Genomic DNA, 23,566 nt, shown 5'->3' on the forward strand with positions numbered 1-23,566 from the left:
CTGGACCGGGGTGATTAAAAAGAATGCTCCCTCTCCCCCTGCCTTTTTGGCCTGCCCAATGTTTTTTGGGTTTGAAATCTTTCCCAGCTTCCTTGGGGGAACGAAAAAACTTTTTCTGAAAGAAATTTTTCTTTTTAGGGGGAAAGGACTTTTTCTTATCCGCAGTCCTTTCTAAAGCTGTATCCAATTCTGGACCAAAAATAAGGTCTCCAGTGAATGGAACACTGCATAGCCTGGTTTTGGATGCTGTATCTCCAGCCCAGGTTTTTAACCACAGGGATCTTCTTGCTGACACAGAGAGCTGCAGCTTTTGCTGAAAACTTTACTGCATCTGTAGCTGCATCCGAGATAAAGCCAGTTGCTTTAAACAGCATAGGGAAGGTCTTAAGAAGATCTTCCCTAGAGGTACCAGCCTTGAGATGTTCTTCCAGCTGAGCTAGCCAGAACTTCAAATTTTTTGCTACACAAGAAGTAGCCATTGCAGGTTTTAAAACTGCCATAGAGGCATCCCAGGCCCTCTTTAGGACAACGTCAGTCTTCCTGTCCATTGGGTCCTTCAAATGCCCCATATCCTCGAAGGCCAGATCCGACTGCTTTGATACTTTGGATAGGGGGGCATCCAGCTTGGGAACTTTGTTCCAAACTGCCTCTGGGTTCTCGTCAAATGGGAACCTCCTTTTAAGGGAATTTGGAAAAAAAAAATTTTATCTGGCTCCGCCCACTCTTTATGGACCAGCTCAGATAGCACCTCATGAATGGGGAATACTCTGGCTTTTTTCCTCCCTAGGGCAGCATACATGGCGTCATGTCTAGACAACTGAGATTCTTCTTCCTCAATATCTAATGTACCATAAATAGCACCCAACAATTCATCTACCTCTTCGACAGATAATTTGTATTTTGACACTCTGTTAGCTGCGACCTGACTTTCCTCCTGATCTGAATCTGCATCGGAGGTTTCAGGTCTAGCTAACTCGGGGCTATGCTCCCTTTCCCTACGGGGCTCCCCTGAGCTAGGCATAGTGGGGCTTGGAGAAGGGGAAACAGTATTAGAGCTACTGGTGGCAGCAACCGTGCTAACATTAGCAATTAAATCTCTAAGAGATTGAAAGGTAGATGCCATTTCTTCTTTAAATGACCCCAGAAACCTGACTACAGGAGAGTCCGCTTTAGATTTAAACAACTTTGCTATGCATTGTTTACACAGATTTTTATCATAACCAGATGATAACTTAGTACCACAATTTGGGCATTTTTTACGGCCAGACTCCCTATCTATCCTCACTGAGGGAGACACCCGTGCTGCTACTGTGGTGACCGGGGAGGGTGAGCCCCACGGCCACACACATGCGCTTGATGGTTAGCTACTTGGTTCTTGGGGCTAGGAGCCCAGGGTCAGGTGGTATTAACCCTTAGTGAGGGCCAGATGGTATTAACCCTCTCTGTCACGTGACGCCACTGTAGTCTTGGTATACCCCGGGAAACTACAGCTCCGGGGGCCTCCGTATACCCGCTAGTTAGGATGGTAATAATACAGTCCACAACAGGGGGTTAAAACAACAAAGGCTTTACTGGCATGAAGGCAGGTGTCAAAATCTTCACAGCTTTAAACAGAGTGTCAAAATGTTCTGCAGGCAGTCTCTGGATCACACAGCTGATAATGCTTGAGCTTAGTTGATCATATACTGTATATACTCGGCTGCAAAAGCCGGATAGTAATTCAGGGCCTATGCTTAACTAGGCTGAAAAATAGATACACTTACTGGAGTGTCTGTAGACTTGAGGCTTTTCGCCGGAATAACGGATTGATCCGATAAATGAGCTGAAGTACTGGTTCTGTAATGTTTAGGGATACTCCACTCTTTGCTGTATTTTATCCTGGAGGCTTCAGGCCTGCAATGCTTCTCTGACTGTGTGTTGCTCTGCTCTGCCAGGAACTGAGGGAAGCATTAGACTGGCTTAAACAGGAAGTACAATCCCTTATAAGGGCCTGTTTAGACTGAAGCCTATTGGTTGAGAGCTGTGGATCATAGAGACTGACCTGTAGTATAACACAACACAATAAGTATTGTCTAGCATTCAGTCCTCCTGACTCTAATACATTTGAACATGAGATGGTAATACACTCTGACTGAACATGAGATGGCTGGCTAAACCCCTTAAAGCTATACACACCTAATAAACGTATTATCAACCATAACAGTATAAATCACATCATAATTAGCTGAGTCCCTGCAGGGAGACCCCACAAGCCGAGGGCCTCAATCTGACAAGGCCTACAGCAAATACCTGTACTGGGACACCACAAACCCCACCACTAAACAGAAGTCGTCCTCGACGATTAAGGCACTGACGGATTGAGGAAACGAGGTGACCTTGGGGCCACTAGAAGTCCTGAGGCATTTGTACACCAATGTCCGTTCCAGGTTCTTTGGGGAAAATAAACATATACGAACAGGATCATATGATAAGTCCTGAGGCATTATACACATAAATGTCCCTTGCAGGCTTATTAGATAAAGTGAGATCATTATTTTGTGCAGGGTAAGTGGTTATCTGGGTCCCAGACAGAATACATATCTGTTAAACGTTATCACTCAGTTTTGAACAGTATATTATTGTTAGATTACACTTTTAAGACTGAGCAGGTTTTGGATTGGGCTGCCGGAGGCTTTCTACCCAATGCCTTGGCTACTGGGGCCCTTAGGCTATTAGCTCTTCTCCCCAGAACACACTTTAATATTTGCTAGACATTTTTATTCTATGCCTGAAGTACACAATTAGACATTTCTTAGAGTATACCCTTGTCTTTTTGTAGTGCTTAAGTGAGGGATAGGAGACTTACTGTCCAGGTATGTTCCTATACACTAAATAAGGTAAGTAGGTAACTAGTGACATATTAGTTAGAAATGATGTATACTTGAGATGTATACCAACTGAGGTGTATGTAGTCTATCTACATATATTGTATGTATAATTAATAGATTAATCCCTATATCTTGCTGGGGGACATCCGAAATTAGGTCTGGCGGATCTACGCAACACCATTTCTGAGTTTTCTGGAGCACTGTTTTCTCCTTGAACACTTGCTTCTTCTGGACTGACAGCTGCACCTTCATCTTGGACAATGGGGGCCAGTGATGGCTCTTGACTTATGGAGCTTTCTCCCACATTAGAAGGTTCTGATGGGACTGCAGCAGGTGAGCGGATGGCTGGAGTAAACTCTGGAGCTTCTGGTGCCAAGACTGAGGTTGATGGAATGGAACTGATTGGCACATAACCAAAGAAGACGTTTTGGTCAGAAGGGAAGAGAGGATCATCTTCGAACATCAGGAGTGGCCTCTCAGGCTCAACTGGCTTGGTGGGCTGCACTTGTGCTGGCTGAACTGGAGGTGGAAGACTTGGTGGTGCAGAAGGAGGCACCAACACAGGCAGGTTCCCTTTGTGACACAGCTTGATCCGGTTTCGGTGGACAACTTGAGGTTCATATCCGGCTTTTTGAACTGAGTAGACATCAGAGTCCGGGTAAGGGATGGAAATCACTGTGTATGGTTCAGTTTCCCAAAGGGAGTCCAACTTATGGGTTCTAGGATGCTTCTTCAGCCAGACTTTATCACCAACTTGCAACGGCTGGGCAGAGGCATGGCGGTTGTAGTCCTGTTGCTGCCTATAGTGTGCCTCGCCCATCTTTTTGTTGACTATCTCTCTCGCTTCCTGAATCCTTTTCTGATGTTCCGAGACCCACTCCGAAGAGGCTTGGGGGGAGTGGTTGAAAGGTGCTTGAAGTCCAAAGACCCTGTCTTTAGGCAGTTGACCGTGTCGGCCCATCATGAGGTAAAATGGAGTATAACCAGTGGAACAGTGGATGGTATTGTTGTAGATTTCCAACAATTCGGGCATTAGTTGAGGCCACTCTTCAGGTCGGGATACAGAAGCCGCTCTCAGCATGTGGATAAACACCTGGTTGATCCTCTCGCAGAGTCCATTCCCTTGCGGATGATAGGCAGTGGTCCTGAGTTTCTTACAAGCATGGAACTGGCACAATTCTTGAAACAGTTGGGCCTCAAAGGCCGGACCTCGGTCGGACAAGGCAGTTTCAGGACATCCAAGTATCTGTATCCAATGGGTGTAGAACATCTGGGCTGTTGTTTTGGCTGTTAAGTCTTTGACTGGCACAACCACTACCCACTTGGAATAGTGATCCACCATGGTGAGAGCATATGAATACCCGGACCGGGTAGGTGACAGCTTGACATGATCCAAGGCGACCAATTGGTTGGGCCTCTCGCTCTGAATGGAATGGAGAGGTGCCCGCGCATTCTTGCGACCATTCTTGGTGATATTGCAGACTGCACACTCACTGCACCACTTTTCAACGTCGCTCCTCATTCCAATCCAGTAGAACCGGCGTCGGATGGTGGCTTCTGTTTTATGGACCCCAAAGTGTCCTGACTGGTCGTGGTAGGCATTCAATACCATGGCGGCATCTCTCCGAGGGATCAGAATTTGGTGTAGCCTTTCACCCGACACTGGGTCCAAGAAGTTCCTGTACACCATTCCTTTGTGCACAAATAGTCTTTTCCTCCGACGCCACAATCGCTTCAATTCGTAGTCGTTCTGGCCCCGTCGCAACCGGGGGAGGTACCCTCCTGGTCAATAAATACTCCTGCAGATCTCCCATAGTCTGACTTTCTTCCTGTAGGGTCCTCCAGGTATACAGGTCTTCCTGGATTGCTTTAGACCCAGATTCATTCCCCTCGCGGGTGACGACCACATCCTGATTCACAAATCTTTGATAGAAGGGAGGCATCTCCACATCTTCCCACTTGTCCTCCACTGGGGGATCTTCGCCAGGAGCCATGCGTGATAGCACATCCGCATTAATATTAGACTTGCCACTTCGGTACTTGATAGAGAAGTCATAGTTGGCCAGTCTGGAGGCCCATCTTTGCTCAAGGGCACCTAGTTTAGCGGTGTTCAGGTGAGCCAGGGGGTTGTTATCGGTGTAGACCGTGAATGAGGTGGCTGACAAATAGTCCTTAAATTTTTCGGTGACTGCCCACACGAGGGCCAGGAGCTCTAACTTGAAGGAACTGTAGTTAGAATCATTCTTCTCAGCCCCTCGCAGATTCCGGCTGGCGTAAGCTATCACCCTCTCTTGTTTTCCCTGCATCTGGGACAACACTGCCCCGAGTCCTTCAAAGCTGGCATCTGTATACAGTCGGAAAGGCTGAGTATAATCCGGATAGGCCAGGATGGGAGGCTCTGTCAATAGATGTTTTAGAGCCTGGAAGGCCACCTCTTGCTCTTTGGCCCATTCCACAGGCAGCTTGCCATTATAGTTCCCCTTCGCCGTGCCTCGCAGGAGAGAGGTCAATGGCTCGGCAATTTGTGCAAAATGAGGAATAAAGCGGCGGTAATATCCTGAAAATCCTAAGAAGCTCCGAATATCCTTAACGGTGCGTGGGATAGGCCAATTCTTGACAACTTCGACTTTAGCTGGATCAGGTTGGACCCCTTCGGCACTGACGACGTGGCCCAGGTAATGTACTTGTGGCTTGAGTAGGTGGCACTTGGAGGGTTTGACTTTCAGACCATGCTGGATCAGTACTTGGAAGACGTCGGACAGGTGAGTCAAATGTTCCTGATAGGATTTGGAATACACAATCACGTCATCCAGGTAGAGTAGGACACTCTGGAAGTTAAGGTGTCCCAGACATCTCTCCATCAGCCGTTGAAAGGTAGCTGGGGCATTGCACAGCCCAAAGGGCATACTTTTAAATTCGAAAAGACCCATGGGGGTGACAAAGGCTGTTTTCTCCCTGTCTTCGACGGCCATGGGCACCTGCCAGTATCCGCTGGTCAGATCCAATGTAGAGAAGTAGGCCGCAGAACCCAACGCGGTGAGTGACTCCTCAATCCGGGGGAGAGGGTATGCGTCTTTATGGGTGATGTCGTTCAACTTCCTGTAATCAACACAGAAACGGATGGTCCCATCCTTCTTCTTAACTAACACCATGGGTGCTGCCCAGGGACTCTGGCTCTCTTGTATTACATCTGCCTCCTTCATGTCGGTTAACAGTTTCTTGACGGTTTGGTACATGCCTGGTGCCACAGGCCGATGCCTTTCCTTGATGGGGGGTGTGACGGTATCGGTATGATATCCCCGTCAACGTTCCCTTCTTCCCATAACGAAAATCACCCCAATATTCCACGAGGAGGGATATCCCTGGAATCGCCCAGAAAGCCACACATGAGACCAGCTTACTGCTTGAACAACACAGACTTTAATGGTTTTTCTTCTCAGCTTTTTATACAGTCCAAGACATTGAAGCAACAATGAAATCTCCACCCAACCCAATCACACAGTAAGGCTAATTACTAAAACATTCCAGACAGGTCGGCACCGACCGACAATTATCATGTCTAATCACTGCACATTCCTTACACAACAAACCACCTTCACACACTTGAGTTTCCTAAGCAGACGTTTCGTCTGCTTCCAGTTTGACACCTATTAACACCTCTGAGAATCACTAGGTTGTAGACAGGGTTATCACACAATTAAAGGCCTTTCAAAAGCTAGCCTTATTTAACATATGAACAGTCCTTACAGAGAGAGATGAATCACACATAAAACACCTGTTACCTGTAACCAACAGCATTAAGTTAGCAGGGAGAGCATTAGACTGAAGCATATAGGCAATTGCATCACAATGGCCCCCCCTTTTCTCCCTGCTCCGGCAAACCCGGTTGGACCTTCCCTGGTCCAGTAGGGTTGACGGGTTCAGAGCTTTTAGTCCGAGGTTAACTCCGTTTGGCGTGACTGACCTCCCTTGGCAACTGCTTCAGACTCAGGTATGCCACCGGGTCTTCAGATCACACGTCGGTCAGTCCCCAAGTCTTTGTGCGATCTGCAAAGTCACCAGAAGTCAGTGTGAAGATGGCGAATGGGTCTTGTGCGCCGCCATCTAGGTGTCCCGCTATGGGAGGGGCAGGTTATGGCTCTGAAGTGACAATCACAGGAGATTCATACAAAGAAAAAGTTATATTTGTTGAAGTGCTGTAGCACTGGTGCTCAGAGTCCGGGGGGGGGGGGGAGAGAGGGGACTCAGAGCCCCATAAGGTCAGCCACCCCCTGCTCCCTCCGCAGCCGCCAGTTCTCCTCTTTGAGCTTTTCCAGCTCCATCTCCAGTTCATGGAGCCTGGGGGGGTCAGCCCGCTGTGACCTCAGGTGGTTGTTCTCCTCCTCCATGCGGCTTATGCACTCCTCCAGCTCTATGTACTCACGGATCAGATCCTGCTTGCTCATGTCCTGCAGGCTTTCAACGTGGTCCTTCATCATCAGGAACTGGGTGGTGGTGTAAGGGGCCACCGGTGGGCCCTTGGCGAACATCTCGGCCCGCATCTGGGGCGCCCGCTGCGATTCCATCTCCTCCAGTCGCTTCTTCTCCTCCCAGGTCCGCTGGTTATATGACTTCCAGGACCTCTTCTTCTTGGAGGGTAGCTGGCGGTGCCTCTTTCTGCCCAGCTCCCTCCAAGGCCCCTCCGGCTCATGGCTGTCGCCCATGACCAGCTGACAATGGTGTTCCCTGTTGTCCGTAATAACAGATTGTACCATGAGGGCTTCGTAAGGGGTGCCCAATGGTTCTTCCTGACCCAGCTCCTGGGGATCCCAAGCCGAGTCTACACAATGGGCTGCTGCTGGTGGGCGGTACCCAGGTTGAGACCAATTTGACCTGGTGTTGTCATTCATGGGGCAATTCTGCTTGAAGTGACCCAACTGTTTGCACCGGAAGCAGCGTTGTTCGTTGTCCTCCTGGCGTGGGTAGCGAGGGCTATATGTCATCGGTCTGTTAGGCGGTTGGTATCTAGCGGCTGGTGGGTGTGAGGGCGCCATTGGTTGTGGTGGAGGTTGTTCCTGTGGTGTGACCTGGTTCGTCTTGCGAGTATCTGCATATTCATCCGCCAACTTCGCGGCCTCTGGTAGAGTCATGGGCCTGCGATCTCTCACCCAATCCTTGACGTCCGTCTGGATGTGATTGTAAAATTGCTCCAGGAGCATTAGTTGCAAAATGTCCTCTGCGGTGGTGGCCTGGCTGCTGTTAGCCCAGTTAGAGGCCGACCGGGACAATTGGCATGCCCATTCCGCATAAGAGTCTTTCGTGGTTTTGCGTGAGTCCCTGAACTTCTGTCGGTGGGACTCTGGGGTTACTGCATAACGAGCCAGGAGCACTTCTTTAACCCGGGCGTAGCTATGGATATCCTGATCTGGCACGGTCCGGAAAGCATCAGAAGCTTTGCCTGACAGTTTGCCTGACAATATTGCAACCCAGTCTCCTCTAGCTATTCGGTGCAGGTTACATTGTCGCTCAAAATCCGCCAGGAAGTTATCAATCTCACAGTCCTTTTCATCAAAAGCTTTAAAAGCGCTAAACGGAATCTTCCTTGCGTCTGCTGTGCTGTACTCACTGTTCGTAGAAGGTGCGGCTGCTTGTTGGACTGCTGCCAGTTTTAACTGTAGTTCTGCGTCCCTTATTTCTTTAGCCTTCTGTAGTTCTGCGTCTCTTATTTGTTTATCCTTCTGTAGCTCTGCGTCTCTTATTTGTTTATCCTTCTGTAGTTCTGCGTCCCTTATTTCTTTAGCCTCCTGTAGCTCCGCGTCTCTTATTTCTTTAGCCTTCTGTAGCTCTGCGTTTACTAACATGTCCATCACTTTCAGTACCACATCCGGCGTTGGGTTCGGGCCGAACCACGCTAGCTTCTCTCTCATTAGCTTGTTGGCTGGCGATTCCTCCTCCTGAATCACTGGTGTCTCCATCTCTTGTACTGCTGGCGTTGCTGCAATCCCGTCCTCCTGGTCTAGCTCCATTGATTCTGCTATGATGACCCGCTTGGTTTTGTTGCTAGCAATCCTTCCACGAACTTCCAGTAGTTCTTCCAGTGTCTGCTTGGAATCCGGGTGTGAAGGGGAATAGAAGGGAAAAATCCCACTGCTACCAACCAATTGTGACGGTATCGGTATGATATCCCCATCAACGTTCCCTTCTTCCCATAACGAAAATCACCCCAATATTCCACGAGGAGGGATATCCCTGGAATCGCCCAGAAAGCCACACATGAGACCAGCTTACTGCTTGAACAACACAGACTTTAATGGTTTTTCTTCTCAGCTTTTTATACAGTCCAAGACATTGAAGCAACAATGAAATCTCCACCCAACCCAATCACACAGTAAGGCTAATTACTAAAACATTCCAGACAGGTCGGCACCGACCGACAATTATCATGTCTAATCACTGCACATTCCTTACACAACAAACCACCTTCACACACTTGAGTTTCCTAAGCAGACGTTTCGTCTGCTTCCAGTTTGACACCTATTAACACCTCTGAGAATCACTAGGTTGTAGACAGGGTTATCACACAATTAAAGGCCTTTCAAAAGCTAGCCTTATTTAACATATGAACAGTCCTTACAGAGAGAGATGAATCACACATAAAACACCTGTTACCTGTAACCAACAGCATTAAGTTAGCAGGGAGAGCATTAGACTGAAGCATATAGGCAATTGCATCACAGGGGGGTTTATCGCCGGTCAGGATTCGATGCTTAATCATGGAGGTTTTTCCAAAATCGGTTGGGTGTTTGCTGAAGGCACTTTGGCACTCCTTCACCACCTCGATGACCCCTTCGACTTGTTCTGGTGGGGTGAGAGATCCTCCTATTTGCAGTTGGCGCCACCAAGGTTCTGGAGAATTTTCACGGTTTGGGCACTCAGCTGTTGGGCCGCCTTCCGTGAAGAGAGTATGTCACTGGAGTCCAAGAAAACAAGTTGGGCCACTGAAGTGTACTTTGGTAGGGTGGTGGCTACGCCGGACAAATTAACTAGGCGGACTGGGACCCGTCCATTCACCACCGTCACTAGGCTCCTTGCAGCTCGGACCAAAGGAAAATCTTCAGATTGTATGGGCTCCAGTAAGGCCTGATAGTCCTGATTCCTTACACCAGGGCGCGCCCGACACCACAAAATTGTCTCTGTGTTCGGCTGCAGGGTCACGGGCCTCATGTCTTGGATCCGAACTTTACCGATTTCTCCTCTCCGGTTCGCGAACTTCTGTTCTGCCTTTAGAATTTTGAGATGGTGACCTGAGGAAGACATGTGGGGGAGAGAGGCATGCAAGGCATCCAAAATATCACTGAAGCAATGTCTCATTATATTCATCCCCAATATAAACTCTGTGGCCCCTGGTACCGTGACATTAGTGACAATTATACCTTGACCTCTAAGTGTGTGACCTCTCAGCTGAATAGTGGGCTCCCAGTACCCATGTCTGGGAATTGGTTTCCCGTCCCCTGCCAGGACACTAAAATCCATATCATCTGGTTCACACAATGAATCGACATTCCAGTACCTATAGAATAGGCCCTTAGAGATGGTAGACACCTGCGAGCCTGTATCAATCAGGGCCTGCAGTTGGACACCATCTATGGTAACATTTACATAGGGGCAGGGGCAGGATGCAATGTATAAGGACTGTCCTGAGTATATTGGCTCTTCTGCTGGACCTGTGATTCGTTTTCCTGAGGGCCGGTCCTCGACCTCAGGGGACGCTCGTTTAAAGCCCAGCATTGCATCTTCCAATGACCGGGTTTGTCACAGAAATCACAGTAAGGCCTACTAGATGGTCCCGAGCGAGGCCCGCTATAACGGGGAGGAGGGGCAGGAGTAGGTCTCTTAGTCTCTGGAGGCTCTCTAAGTACCCGAGTGGTGTGATTAGCCAACTCCTTTACCACTTGGGTAAGCTGGGCAATATCTTGTCTAACCTCTTGAATCTCAGTAATTGTAGTGGAGGCCAAGGGGACAGCCACGGGTGCGGGGGCTGGTGGTAACAGTGGTGCAGGGCACGCCGCCGCACCCATGGGTTCCGTTTTAGGGTCAGGATGCTCCTCGGGGCTTGCCCCCTGCTCTATAACTTGAAGGGCTAGGCGCTTAAAGGCAGAAAAATACATATTGGGGTTCTGTACAGCTAACATCTTTAATTGCGCCTTGTCCCATTTATTTTGGACCCCTTCTATGAATCTATCCATCAATAGTTTGTTACCCTGGTCAGGGGTGATATTGTCCAGTTTCTGGACTGCCTCCAGGGCATTCTGCAAGGCTACTGCATATGCCCTTAGTGTTTCCCCCGGCTTTTGTCGCCTCTCGTACAGCCTGAGGCGGACCTCTGAGGGTGAGTGGGACTCAAATACCTGATGTAATCCCTCGAAGATCTGATCTACTGTAGTCTTCTCAGAAGTGGGCCAGGTACGGACTTCCTCACGTGCAGGTCCCTGCAACTGTCCCATGAGCAACAGCACCTGTTGGTTAGGGGGGAGAGAGTAGAGAGAGAAAATGCTTTGGAAGCTCTCCTGGAAATCCTTGAGGGAAAAGGGATCCCCTCTGTAGTTAGGCAACACAGGCTTCCCCAGGTAGAAGGGGGGGGCCCCACTGTCATGACGTCGTACTGGAGGTGATCCCGGAGGGGTAGCTTGTGCAGGAGCCGCAAGAGGATCTGGTACATCACCTGCATCTGGTGATCTTGGGGCTGACATGTTGTAGCCTTGTTTGAGTGCGCTGTCACTTTAAGAAACTGTGAGAACGCTGTCACTTTAAGAAACTTTGAGAGCGCTGTCTTTGAGTGCGATGTCGTTGAGTGCGATGTCGTTGAGTGCGATGTCGTTGAGTGCGATGTCGTTGAGTGCGATGTCTTTGAGTGCGCTGTCTTTTATTGCCAGACACGTTGCTATGGCGGCGCCCGGCAACTTCTTTTTTTTTTTGGTCCGGTCAGCAATTGTTTCCACAGAGTGGATTCTCTAGTTCCGGCTTGCACACTGAAGAGGCGTCACCGCTGGGGCTTAACTGGGCGGAGCTGCGACCGCTCCCGCGCGCGGGAAATGCTGGAAACAATTTAACCCCTTCAGGTACAGACTTTCTCCACTTAACAATGGCAGCTAACAGTCTTTCCTTCACCTCCCCCACCACTTGTATATGCGCCTCGCTGAGTAAATTACTTTCAATGACACAGTTCAGATTCTGGGGGGGGGGGGGGGGGGACTTGCTTTAGTGGCTGAATGGTTAAGGCGTACACCCGTATCCTGTTCGTGACGCCAGAAAACTATGTGGTGACCGGGGAGGGTGAGCCCCACGGCCACACACATGCGCTTGATGGTTAGCTACTTGGTTCTTGGGGCTAGGAGCCCAGGGTCAGGTGGTATTAACCCTTAGTGAGGGCCAGATGGTATTAACCCTCTCTGTCACGTGACGCCACTGTAGTCTTGGTATACCCCGGGAAACTACAGCTCCGGGGGCCTCCGTATACCCGCTAGTTAGGATGGTAATAATACAGTCCACAACAGGGGGTTAAAACAACAAAGGCTTTACTGGCATGAAGGCAGGTGTCAAAATCTTCACAGCTTTAAACAGAGTGTCAAAATGTTCTGCAGGCAGTCTCTGGATCACACAGCTGATAATGCTTGAGCTTAGTTGATCATATACTGTATATACTCGGCTGCAAAAGCCGGATAGTAATTCAGGGCCTATGCTTAACTAGGCTGAAAATAGATACACTTACTGGAGTGTCTGTAGACTTGAGGCTTTTCGCCAGAATAACGGATTGATCCGATAAATGAGCTGAAGTACTGGCTCTGTAATGTTTAGGGATACTCCACTCTTTGCTGTATTTTATCCTGGAGGCTTCAGGCCTGCAATGCTTCTCTGACTGTGTGTTGCTCTGCTCTGCCAGGAACTGAGGGAAGCATTAGACTGGCTTAAACAGGAAGTACAATCCCTTATAAGGGCCTGTTTAGACTGAAGCCTATTGGTTGAGAGCTGTGGATCATAGAGACTGACCTGTAGTATAACACAACACAATAAGTATTGTCTAGCATTCAGTCCTCCCGACTCTAATACACATGAACATGAGATGGTAATACACTCTGACTGAACATGAGATGGCTGGCTAAACCCCTTAAAGCTATACACACCTAATAAACGTATTATCAACCATAACAGTATAAATCACATCATAATTAGCTGAGTCCCTGCAGGGAGACCCCACAAGCCGAGGGCCTCAATCTGACAAGGCCTACAGCAAATACCTGTACTGGGACACCACACTACCACCACCAGCATAGTTTCCCCTGGGATGTGACCCCCCATGGAGCAGTACCCAGCCACCACAATAGGTCTAGCAATTCCCCTTAAGACATGCCCGGCAGCCTACCTGGGGAATGCTGGTGCCTGCGTCCTCCGGAGTAAACAGGGACTGCGCCTCCATGGTCGTTCCCTCCTCCGATCCCGCCGCTCGTCCGGTATGGCTGGATGCAGGCTGGGATTGCAGGACCAGTCTGGGCTTCCTCTTCTCCCCCTGCACCTCGTGGAGACCCGGAAACGGAAGGTCTCGGCGCTCAGTGATGACGCGATTCCGCCGGAAATGACGCACGGCGTCTCCGGCCCCGCAGAACGGCGCGAATTTTGAATCCGGCGTTCGGGGGGAACCGCGCCATTCTGCCACCGGCCTGCATCGGCACCGGGAAGAGGAGAGAGAACGGGCCTGCTCCGATAGGCTGGACGGTACCCGTGCCCATCACCAAGAGGTGAGACTTCACGGGGCGTACAGAAAAGACCCAGTCCCCTGTACGTCCCATTTTTCCCTGCAGGAGAGCCCCTGAAAGATGAAGTCAATATGTTTCCTTTAAGGTAACATGTTCCTCCGACGGAGGAAACACAAAGACTGACCAGGGATCAGAGGGACTGCCTTTTGAACTGCTGGTAATGTGTTTCCTGGGTCGATGGGAGGAGACTCCATCTCTCAAGGGCTGTCCTGGAAGACGACTAGGGAAAATTAAAATATACATAACACCTGCCTTTACACACACATGAACTTTAATGGCATCCCAGTCTTAGTCTGTAGGGTTCAATATTGAGTTGGCCCACCCCTTTGCAGATATAATGCCGCGTACAAATGATAATTTTTCAGCATGAAAAAAAACGTTGTTTTTTTAAAAATGTAATTTAAAATGTTCGTGTGTGGGCTTCACATCATTTTTCTGGTTCGGAAAAACGAAAAAAAAAAAAAAAATTAACATGCTGCATTTTTTTACGACGTTTTTTTAATGTCGTTTTTCGGGTTGTAAAAAATGATCGTGTGTGGGCCAAAACGACGTTAAAAACCCACGCATGCTCAGAAGCAAGTTATGAGCCGGGAGCGCTCGTTCTGGTAAAACTATCGTTCATAATGGAGTAAGCACATTCATCACGCTGTAACAGACAGAAAAGCGCGAATCGTCTTTTACTAACACAAAATCAGCTAATGCAGTCCAAAGGGTGGCGCCATCTGCATGGAACTTCCCCTTTATAGTGCCATCGTACGCGTTGTACGTCACCGCGCTTTGCTAGAGCATTTTTTTAAAAACGATGGTGTGTAGGCAACGTAGTTTTAAGGATGAAGTTGGAAAAACTTTGTTTTTTCTACATGCCGAAAAATGATCGTGTGTACGCGGCATAACAGCTTCAACTCTTCTGGGAAGGCTGTCCACAAGGTTTAGGAGTCTGTCTATGGGAATGTTTGACCATTCTTCCAGAAGCACATGTATGAGGTCAGGCATTGATGTTGGAGAGAAGATCTGTCTCGCAGTCTCCGCTCCAATTCATCCCAAAGGTGTTCTATCAGGTTGGGGTCAGGACTCTGTGCAAGCCAGTTAAATTCCTCCACCCCAAACTGTTCCTACAAAGTTGGGAGCATGAAATTATCCAAATTGTCTTGGTATGCTGACGTCTTAAGAGTTCTAAGAGGGCCAAGTCCAACCCCTGAAAAACAACCCCAAACCATAATCCCCCCTCCACCAAATGATTTGGGCCAGTGTACAAAGCAAGATCCATAAAGACATGGGCCTTCTCATCCAACATCGTTACCTGACCTCACAAATGTGCTTCTGGAAGAATGGTCAAACAGTCCCATAGACACACTCCTAAACCTTGTTGACGGCCTTCCCAGAAGAGTTGAAGCTGTTATAGCTGCAAAGGATGAGCCAACTCAATGCTGAACCCTACGGACTAATGCTGGCCATACGCTCTATGAAAAACGAACGTTTGGCCGTGAGCGCAAACGATATTGCCATCATACAATAAATCGTTCAGTGGTCATAAATAAAAAAAAAATTGTTTAGTTTTTTTTACATATACATAGTGCAGAAAGTTCGGACGGGAAACACATTAACCTTCCGATTTATCGTTCGTTCGGCAGAAAATGTCTAAACTTCTCCTTCGTTTTTTCGGCTCAAAAACGTCCCAACGATTATCGCTTTTGTGCCCATTAACTGTTCGAAAAAAAGAACGAACTGTCTGAACAACCGAATTTCGTCCGATTTTTCATATAGTGTATGGCCAGCATAAGACTGGGATGCCATTAAAGTGTGCGTGCGCGCGTGTGTGTGTGTGTGATGGTGGATTCACACTAGCTGTGGCCCAGTGTGTCCCCGTTCTCCGTTTCACGTGCGAATCCGGTCAGAAATTTTGCCTAAATTCAGACCTAAAACTGAGCCAAAAGACGCACAGGACCCTTTTCCAGTACAGCTGCCCCGGAGCTGCGTGAACTGGCCCCATTGAGAGCCGGTCACATTCTCCTGTAATGTGAATTGGATGCATTAAAAAAACCACATCCAATTCGCATTAATGTGAACCCAGCGTAAAGGCAGGTGTCCCAATACTTTTGGTAATATCTTGTATGTGTATAACTACAAATGATTGAAAAAAATAAAAAAATCATGCTATAAAAAGATTGGATTGGAGTGGGTGTTGTCACCTCTATCAAAAATAGGTAACATTTCAATATCATAAGAAATAACATGCCTTTAAGGCTTCATTTACATGACTAATTTTTTTTACTGATGTTAATTACACATTTGTTTTCTAGGAGAAAAAGTTCCTGCATAATGAGGAGTAAAATACTTACATATAGATGCATAAAGATGTGCACACACAGTAGCGTATTTATCGGCGTATACCGCGCAGTTTTTTGTCCTGAAAATCAGGGCAAAATCATGGGTGCACGATATACGCCGATATCCGCTTTCCCGCGCCGAGTTTGAATACTGCGCCGGCATATACCGAGCGCAGTACACTCGTGTATAGTCGGGCAGTCTCGGCTCCTCTCGTGCTCACGTCCTGGACGTGAGCGCGAGAGGAGCTGAACCTGCCCGACTATACACGAGTGTACTGCGCAGGCATATACCGAGCGCAGTACACTCGTGTATAGTCGGGCAGGCTCGGCTCCTCTCGTGCTCACGTCCTGGACATACAGGACGTGAGCGCGAGAGTAGCCGAGCCTGCCCGACTACACACGAGTGTACTGCGCTCGGTATATGCTGGCGCAGTATTCAAACTCGGCGCGGGAAACGAGCGGGGAGGACGCCGCAGAAGGACGCCGGACCCGACGAAGAGGACACCCGAAGCCGCAGACGGACGCCGGACCCGACGAGGCCACCGATGGACGCCACGCAAGACACCAAAACTGTAAGTACAAAAATCTTTTTTCCACAAGAATGCGGGTCCACTTTAGGGGTGCGCGCTATACGCCGGAGCGCGCAATACCCCGATAAATACGGTAATTTGTTTTTATGATCATTTCTTTTATAGACTAGTTTAGACTTAGGCTCGATTCACACCTATGCATGTTGCTTTTGAGCGTTTTTGCAGCGCTTGCTGCGTTTTTCAACACACGTTTTTACTGCGATTTTACGTTTTTTTTTTTATATAATTTTTTTATGCGCCCGGGACTTTCGAATGGTGAGGTAAGTAAAACGGGGGCTGGGGCGGTGCTGTCAGATGTTTTTTTACCTTAAAGTTGAGGTTCACCCGAAAAGTAAATTTTTAACCTTAGGATTGATGCTTATTTTGTCTAGGGGAATCGGGTGGTTTTTTTTTTTTTAAATCTAAGCTGTACTTACCGTTTTAGAGAGCGATCTTTTCCGCCGCTTCCGGGTATGGTCTTCGGGTCTGGGTGTTCCTATTTGATTGACAGTCTTCTGACATGCTTCCGACGGTCGCATACATCGCGGCACGATTTTCCGAAAGAAGCCGAACGTCGGTGCGCAGGCGCCGTATTGAGCCGCACCGACGTTCGGCTTCTTTCGGCTACTCGTGACGCGATGTATGCGACCGTCGGAAGACTGTCAATCAAATAGGAACGCCCAGTCCCGAAGACCATACCCGGAAGCGGCGGAGAAGATCGCTCTCTAAAACGGTAAGTACAGCTTAGATTTTAAAAAAAACTACCTGCTTCCCCTAGACAAAATGAGCAGGAATCTAAGGTTAAAAAATTTTTTGGGGTGAACTCCCACTTTAATGCATAGGATGCATTAAGGTAAAAAAAACTTTTACAACCCCTTTAATTTCCATGCCTCCAAGCGTGCATACGTGGAAGTTCAGGCTCCGTTATTTGGATTCTGTGTTACAGGTCATAAAGCAACTCATGTTTACACACCCCGTGTGAACGGCTCCATTGAAAACAAAGAAGCTGCATTCAGATGCGTAATAAATAAAAAACACCCACTTGTATAGGTGTATTTTTTATGGCCGTGTGAATGAAGTCTTAAACGGAATCTATTGATGGTACTAGAGACTGACATCTTTACAAAGACCTCACAAGATTTAATTGCGCTTCCTCCATTCAGTGACCACCTACTGACCCCCAGACATTTAGGCTCCATACACATTGGGCTTAAAAAATAAATAAAAATAAAACACACACCAACAACGTCTGTTCTCTTGGGAGTAAAGACGCGCATACAGAGTTTAGAAGAGTTTCACATTTTTTCTCCTAGTGAGCTCCAATCAGAAACGTGAACCAGAGTGGTTTTTTTTCCTGCCTTTAACCACTTGCTTACTGGGCACATATACCCCCCTCCTGCCCAGCTGAAATTTCAGCTTCCGGCACTGCGTCGCTTTAACTGACAATTGCGCGGTCGTGCGACGTGGCCCCCAAACAAAATTGACGTCCTTTTTTCCCCCCACAAGTAGAGCTTTCTTTTGGTGGTATTTGATCACCTCTGCGGTTTTTATTTGTTGCGCTATAAACAAAAATGAACGACAATTTTGAAAAAAAAAATACAATATTTTTTACTTGTTTCTATAATAAATATCCCAATTTTTTTTTTTTTTTTTTTAAAACATTTTTTTCAGTCTAGGCCGATACGTATTCTTCTACATATTTTTGGTAAAAAAAATAATAAAATAAAATAAAAAATAAAAAAAAATATAAAAAAAATTGCAATAAGCGACTGGTTTGCAAAAAAATATAGCGCCTACAAAATAAGGGACATTATTATTATTTTTTATTATTTTTTTTTTTTTTACTAGTAATGGCGGCGATCTGCGATTTTTATTGGGACGGCGACATTATGGCGGACACATCGGACACTTTTGACACATTTTTGGCACCATTCACATTTATAATGCGATCAGTGCTATAAATATGCACTAATTACTGTATAAATGTGACTGGCATTGAAGGGGTTAACACTAGGGGGTGAGGAAAGGGTTAAATGTGTATACTGCTTAGTGTTCTAACTGTGGGGGAAGGGGGTGACTGGGGGAGGTGACCGATCTGTGTCCCTATGTACAAGAGACACAGATCGGTCTCCTCTCTCCCTGACAGGACGCTGTCTCTGTGTGAGCCGGCAATGAGAAATGATCTCATATGTTTACATATGAGATCATCTCTCATTGGCCGCACAGATCGCCTACCGGACGGCCACTCCGATTGGCCATTCACGGCGATCTGTGATTGGCTGTGTCCAAGGGACACGGCCAGCACAGAGTTTCTCCGCTGCGCGCTCGGGAGCGCGCACGGGGAACGAGCAAAGGGGCGGACGTCAATTGACGTCCACTTGGATTTTCAGGTCCGCACTGTAGCCGCCATTCAATAGCGCTAGTAAAACGCTCTCCATGCATCTCAATGGACCCTTTCACACCAAGTCCTGCAAGCAGCATCTTTGGAGCAGCTTTTGGGCGCTGAAAAAAAAAAAACCGCCCCTCTCCATTGAAATGAATTGAAAGCGCTGAAAAAACGCCTTACCCTTTCACATTGAGGCACTGCAAAAACACCCTAAAATGTTAGGGTCTTAGCGGTGCTTTACCAGCACATTGGGATTGCAGATGAGGCTTCGCTCAAATAACGCTCGAAAAACGCTCCAGTGTGAAAGGGGCCTAAAGGTAAAAAAAAAATCCCTAAATAGCTTCCTTTACCTTAGTGCAGTCCTCCTTCACTTACCTCATCCTTCCATTTTGCTTTTAAATGTCCTTATTTCTTCTGAGAAATCCTCACTTCCTGTTCCTCTGTCTGTAACTCCACACCGTAATGCGAGGCGTTCTCCCTGGTGTGGAGAAAGCTTCTTGAGGAGGGAGGGGGTGAGCAGGAGCATCAGGATGCCCACTAACACACAGCTCCTTTCTCTATCTGCAAAGTAGAGAGCGTCCTGACCCTCCTGCTCGCCCCCTCAAGCGGCTTTCTCCACACCAGGGAGAAAGCTTTGCATTACGGTGTGGAGTTACAGACAGAAGAACAGGAAGTGAGGATTTCTCAGAAGAAATAAGGACATTTAAAAGCAAAATGGAAGGATGAGGTAAGTGAAGGAGGACTGCACTAAGGTAAAGGAAGCTATTTTGGGATTTTTTTTACCTTTACAACCCCTTTAACCACTTCCCGACCGCCTCATGTATATGTACGTCCACAGAATGGCACGTACAGGCAAATGGGCGTACAGGTACGTCCTTGCCTTCTAGCGGGTGGGGGGTCCGATCGGGACCCATCTCCCCCCGCGCTACATGCGGTGGTCGGATTCCCGCGGGGAGCGATCCGGGACGACGGCGCGGCTATTCGTTTATTGCCGCTCCGTCGCGATCGCTCCCCGGAGCTGAAGAACGGGGAGAGCCGTATGTAAACACGGCTTCCCCGTGCTTCACTGTGGTGGCTGCATCGATCGAGTGATCCCTTTTATAGGGAGACTCGATCGATGACGTCAGTCCTACAGCCACACCCCCTACAGTTGTAAACACACACTAGGTGAACACTAACTCCTACAGCGCCCCCTGTGGTTAACTCCCAAACTGCAACTGTCATTTTCACAATAAACAATGCAATTTAAATGCATTTTTTGCTGTGAAAATGACAATGGTCCCAAAAATGTGTCAAAATTGTCCGAAGTGTCCACCATAATGTCGCAGTCACGAAAAAAATCGCTGATCGCCGCCATTAGTAGTAAAAAAAAAAAAAATAATAATAAAAAACTATCCCCTATTTTGTAAACGCTATAAATTTAGCGCAAACCAATCGATAAACGCTTATTGCGATTTTTTTTACCAAAAATAGGTAGAAGAATACGTATCGGCCTAAACTGAGGAAATTTTTTTTTTTTATATATGTTTTTGGGGGATATTTATTACAGCAAAAAGTAAAAAAATATTGCATTTTTTTCAAAATTGTCGCTCTATTTTTGTTTATAGCGCAAAAAATAAAAACCGCAAAGGTGATCAAATACCACCAAAAGAAAGCTCTATTTGTGGGGAAAAAAGGACGTCAATTTTGTTTGGGAGCCACGTCGCACGACCGCGCAATTGTCTGTTAAAGCGACGCAGTGCCGAATCGCAAAACCTGGCCTGGGCATTTAGCTGCCTAAAGGTCCGGGGCTTAAGTGGTTAAACATGGAGCTCAAAATATGCCTGTAATCGTCCAAATGTGCATGGACACATAGGAGAACGTTGAGTTGTTTCTACAGGCAGAACACAAAACTCCTGTAGAAGCAAGGTTTTTTTTACGCCAGTGTACATGGAGCCTTACTGCTCCTCTTTTGACCAATATCTATTTTGTTGCCCCTTGAATAGTCAATCCTTGGGGGGTCAATATTAACAACCTGGGGGAACTCCACTTACCATGGCCTGGGGACGTCCCTGGTATGGTGTGTTCCAGCCTAGGGCTTATCTGTAGCCCTATCACCAAACTTCTAATGGTCAAGTGGGAGGAACCTACCTGTGCATTGCTTGCTGTGTCCACCTGTTGCTGATGATGATGTTCCTTCTGTTCTCTCTGGGTCCCACTGCCTTCCTTTTTATGCAAATGTATTTATTCCTTTTCCTGCTCACTGCACCCCAGCAGGGGCGGACTGACCATTCGGGCATGCAGGCACTGTTTGAGGGCCCCATGCCACTAGGGGGCCCCATCAGGGTTGCCAGCCTCAGTAAAACCAGGGACAGTATGTAAAAATCTTTTTTTTTTTTTTTTTTATCCCAAGATTATAGCTGCCCCGCCTCTCCAGTACATTTTCAGTGTGTGTGTGTATACTGTGTGTGTATATTGTGTATCTGTGTGTATACTGTGTGGCCCCATAATCTATTGCCTGAGGGCCCCATAATCTCCTATTGGCCGGGGGCCCCATAATCTCCTATTGCCTGGGGGCCCCATAATTTCCTATTGCCCGGGAGCCCCATGAGTTGTCAGTCCACCCCTGCACCCCAGGTCTTTTTATTTATTTTTTGCTCCAGAACAATTACAGCTGCCCCATCTATCTGTTTAGGTGATCTGTGCAAATGTATGGGCATGCATTCTGATTGGACTATATTCTTTTAGGGCTCTTTCACACTTACAGTGGTGGCCTATTCATACGGGGCGCCACCCCCCTTTTCCATGCATCCGGATTGTTTGCCACCCCCCCTTCCAAAAATAAATATACCACCATTCGCCACTGCACACTTGTACGCAGGGCAGAGACAAGGGGGGGGGGGGGCAGAGGGGGGCTGCTGCCCTGGGCACTGTGGTATCATGTTAAGTGGGGGGGGGGGTTGTGTTGGAAGGGGGAATATGGGAGGCTGCAGGGGGTAAGTATAGTTCTAGGAGGATACATTTGGGGGGGGGGGGGGGGTGCTAAGAGGGGTGATTTAGGGGGGTTTGTGTTGGGAGGGGAATGGGGGGAACGAACATTTGTGAAAGGTGGGGGGATTTAAAGTGGAGATTCACCCTATAAAAATTTCTAACACTACATCCAGCCCAGTCCTGCATATAAAATGACACTGACCTTTTTTTTTTTCTTTGCCGTAGATAGCGTTTAGCCGGGGAATTCACCGTGGCTTCCGGGTAGGGAATCCCGCGGGAGTGGGCGTTCCTATTGTCATGCCAATTGATTGACATGCTAAACGACGGCGCACACAGCGCGTTACGACTTCCCGAAGGAAGCTCGGGTCGGCTCGGCTCTATTTGGCGCCTGCGCACCGGCAATAGAAGGAGAACAAGGAGCCGGTGTTCTGATGAGATGGGTCCCCCATCACATTATGGCTCGACTGTGCAGGCGCAGCGCCTGCGCAAATAGAACAGCTAAAAATTACAGAGGATGAACAGCTGTACACGGCGCCTGCGCAATACGCTGCAGCACACTCCCGATGCTCGGGGCGGGTTATTCTTTGAACACAACAAGTGGCGGATGTGTAGTTTATTGAGAAAACCATCCCCCAAAAAAACACTGCTCAATAATACATCTGCCCCCTTGCAAAAAGCACTGCCCATCATAGGGCCTCTTCCCCTTGTTGTGTTGAATGTATAACCATAGATCCGCCCCTTTGAGAAAAAAATCCGCCCCTTGTTGTATTCTCATAGGTGTGCACAGCCTATTGCATTAGGGTGTACACCTCAAAGCTCAAACACACATTACCGATAACTTACAATGTTCATTCAGAAAGGGAAGGGGCCGGTAAATTACATATTTACCGACTCCTTCCCCCACTCATCCTAAACCATCTCTACAACAACAGCTGACAGGAGAGGAGAGGAGGGACATTGGAAACGTGGTGGGATGGGAGGGCAGTGGGGGGAATCTGTGCTGCACAGGATGATTTGGGTGTGCCTGGGCACACCTGGCACACCCTGTGGGCACGCCTATGTGTATTCCGTCCCTTGTTGTATTCAATGAATAACCCGCCCCGAGCATCGGGAGCGAGCGGCGTGTTCATTGCACATGGGCCATGTACAGGTAAACACCTGTTCACCCTCTGAGATTTTCGGCGGCTCCGTTTGCGCAAGCGCAGCCCAGCCCGGGCATTATCCGACGGGGGACCCATATCGACAGGACACCTATACCGACAGGACACCTGTCTGGTGAGCTGGAAACATCTTAGGCACATCTAGTGTTTACACAGATTCTAAATGGAGTGACTGTGTATGCATTTCCCAACTCTGCTACTCTTATCTATCCCTTTGTTATCTCAGCTCACTTAAAGCGGTTCTCCACCCTAAAGTGGAGTCCCGCTGATCGGAACCCTCCCCCCCTCCGGTGTCACATTTGACACCTTTCAGGGGGGAGGGGGGTGCAGATACCTGTCTAAAGACAGGTATTTGCACCCACTTCCGGCCACACGCTACGGGCAAAAGACGGGCATTCCGTCACATCCCGTCTGTCGCCCGTTGTGTGCTGGGAACACTCGGCTCCCAGTACACAGCGGGAGCCAATCGGCGGGCGCAGCACGACTCGCGCATGCGC

At 48.1% G+C, this 23,566-nt stretch overlaps 1 protein-coding gene across 2 annotated transcripts in view; it reads right to left on the bottom strand.

Annotated features, from left to right (window-relative positions):
- Positions 1–21,109, bottom strand: part of TSKU (tsukushi, small leucine rich proteoglycan) — an 89,631-nt gene extending 68,522 nt beyond the window's left edge. Inside the window, exon 1 of one of the 2 annotated variants that reach the window (XM_040339996.1) lies at positions 21,070–21,109. The gene's annotated coding sequence lies outside the window, so the exon portion shown is untranslated. The other variant, XM_040339997.1, reaches the window with a different exon arrangement.
- Between the last annotated feature and the right edge of the window lie 2,457 nt (positions 21,110–23,566).

This window comes from Rana temporaria, chromosome 2 (assembly GCF_905171775.1).
Source record: "Rana temporaria chromosome 2, aRanTem1.1, whole genome shotgun sequence".
Taxonomy (NCBI): domain Eukaryota; kingdom Metazoa; phylum Chordata; class Amphibia; order Anura; family Ranidae; genus Rana; species Rana temporaria.